Source organism: Tamandua tetradactyla, chromosome 16, assembly GCF_023851605.1.
Source record: "Tamandua tetradactyla isolate mTamTet1 chromosome 16, mTamTet1.pri, whole genome shotgun sequence".
Taxonomy (NCBI): domain Eukaryota; kingdom Metazoa; phylum Chordata; class Mammalia; order Pilosa; family Myrmecophagidae; genus Tamandua; species Tamandua tetradactyla.
In genome coordinates this window covers 8,304,232-8,307,070 of record NC_135342.1, presented here as the reverse complement: position 1 = coordinate 8,307,070, position 2,839 = coordinate 8,304,232, and the positions used below count along the sequence as shown (strand labels likewise).

Below are 2,839 nucleotides of genomic sequence, written 5' to 3'. Positions count from 1 at the left end.
TACATGGAGATGTGTCTCCACCAATTCAAGATGGGGTTGTTTACTGGAGATCTTTAAGAGAGAGCCATTCTGGAAAAAGCTACAGTGCCCATGCAGCCAGAGACCTTTGGAGATGAAGAAGGAAAATTCCTCCAGGCGAGCTTCATGAAACCAGAAGCCTGGAGAGAAAGCAGACAATTACCACATTAACCATGTGCCTTTCCATTTGAGAGAGTAACCCTGAAGGTCATTGGCCTTCTTGAACCAAGGCATCTTTCCCTGGATGCCTTAAATTGAACATTTCAATAGCTTAACTTTAATTTGTACATTTTCATGGCCTTAGAACTGTAAGCTTGCAAAATTGCCTAAAGACCCTCCTTGACTACTCACACCCTGGCACCTGAAGTCCTGGACATTTTTCCCTGTCTTCTATCTTGTTTCATGGAGTAGGAATGAATTCACTCTGGTCAGGTCCAACATCTTCCCATAAGCCTCTTATGACACCCTACTGCTTATTTGTTAATCAGTGAAAACAATTTCGTGTTGTCCTGTATACCAGTGCAGTTGAATTTGGCCATTTCTGCATGTGAGTGTTTTAAATATGTTAATACCATTTCATATATTTATATTTCAAATGCCTGCCATTTCTCTAAGGAGTCAAGGCATGAATTTCATAATTTGGTCCTCAAAGCTTCTAACAGTATCTGAAGTTGTTGTCCAGTTCCACCCCTTACTACCTCAACATGACACAAGGACATGCTTTTCTTCAGATTTCTAAATGATTCTCTCACATGATACTTTTTCAAGGAACTTTCCCAACAACTCTGCTTAGTTAAGTTTAGGAGAAGTTTAATATCAGATTGAAAGTTGCACACACAAAAATTTTCCCCATAATGTCAATAATGTTTCAGAACCTACTGGCATTTTACTGGATATACTCTGGATAACTCCTCTGCAAGTAATATTAAAATTTCAATTTTGTAATATTTCCAAAACAATTATTTAGCATATCATTTTACATTTCTATATTTATTTATTGTTACATTCTGGAGGCAGGGGATCACAGTGCTGCTCACTACTCTTTCATACTATGATAGTTTCATAATTCTGCATCCAAATCTGTGGGGATGGCTGAATAAACAAATGACCATTGTACAAGAACATATGAATTATGTAATAATAATAAGATTTGGAGACTCCCTATTTCTTATCCAGGTGAAACAGGCTGTGGAAACAATGGAGTCTTGGCCCATGAGAACAAAGGGGCTATAGCTGGGAAACAAAGCAAATATTGCAGCCTTGTTCACCAGTAACCAATTGGGATTATTAAGAAGAGCAGGACAGGCCTGAGTGAGGGATTAGAGGGTGTAAAAAGATACAAAGGTGCTCACCAGTAAAAGGATGGTTTAAGCAGCTCTGGACACAACAGAGGACTTGGTGGAGAGGTTGGTCCTGTGAATGTGTTGGACCTGCTGCTTGTTCCTGTACAGGATATAAACTATAGAGCCACTGGCCCAGAGCATGAGACCCAAACATAGAGCATCAGGGACTGAGAGCAATGCAGCAATGAGTGAAAGTGTGATTTGTTGATTGCCTATCATGGAACAGTACCCATAATCTTTTTTTCTTTTTGATGGTAATATTTCTCCATTTACCAATAACAAACAAGGAAAAATGATATTTACAAACATGTAGAGGAGTCAGCACAGGGACATGGCAAGGCCGATGAACTCAGGAGCTTTAAATTTAACTTCGGTCCACCTGGACTTCCTGGGGCTGATGGTGATGGTCTGGAATATACTCAAAAGACAGGTGCTGCCAATGGACACACCTTTGCCACTATGTGAATATAAGCAAGAAATTTGCATCCCAAATCACTGGAAAATTGTTTCCACCCCAAAGACGCCATTGTATGGGGGTATCCTCTGGAGAACAGGACTAGGAAATTGGCTACAATCAGGTTTTTGAGAATCAGGTCTGTGGTCCTTAATCTACATCTAGTAAAATAAATGAAGGAATAATGATGGAGAAGACAGACATTTCCAAAAACTCCAACTACAGTCTGGGATAAGTTGATGATTCCTAATGCCAAATCCCTGGAAGACATTCTGTTAGTTTGAAGTTACTGATATTTGGCTTCAGAGTCTGATAAGGCTACAAGGAAATAAAAGGTTGATGCAATAATTATCATGCCTCCTGAAATCCAATATTCTTTACTTACATTAATTCTCCCTTAGAATATGTAAAATTCCCTTTTAATAAGAGAATTTTAAGAGTTGACTGTATGATATTTAAAAGGAAATTAAAATGTAGGTATCTGTGCCAAGAAAGCCGTACTGAGGCAAATCATGAGCTGGACATTGCTAGGATTGTTGTTAGAAACATGATGAAAACATACACTGAGAAATGTTAAGTTAGTTGTCTAAATTACCATCCTGCTCAAACACAAAGTGATGAGTTGAACCTGGTGGGTTTGTTTCAAAACAAAAACAAAAACAAAAAAGTGCCTTTAACCAAACTTCTATAGGAACAAAGCTAGTTAGGAGTGTTTTTCCAATAATGCAGACCTGCATTTAACATTGTTTTTATAACTTGTCTTTGGATTTTAGCATGGTGTTATGTTATTTTGTAATTTTGGTTGTAGCAATTTTGTAATTTTGGTTGTGTAAAAGTATCATCCATAGACCAATATTGACCATGAGCAAAGATAAAGAGTGTATAATAAAATGTTGATCTTAACTAAGTGTGGGCTGTAGCAGGACGTTATGAATGAAGAATGTCTCCATGTTATGATAGAAGCAGAAAGACTCATTTGTTTTCATGTCAGGAAGAAAAGTACAATGTCACCTATCAAAGGAAT

At 37.8% G+C, this 2,839-nt stretch overlaps 1 pseudogene; it reads right to left on the bottom strand.

Annotated features, from left to right (window-relative positions):
* Positions 1-1,148: 1,148 nt before the first annotated feature.
* On the bottom strand, positions 1,149-2,086 carry LOC143660147 (vomeronasal type-1 receptor 4-like; annotated as a pseudogene).
* Positions 2,087-2,839: the final 753 nt, after the last annotated feature.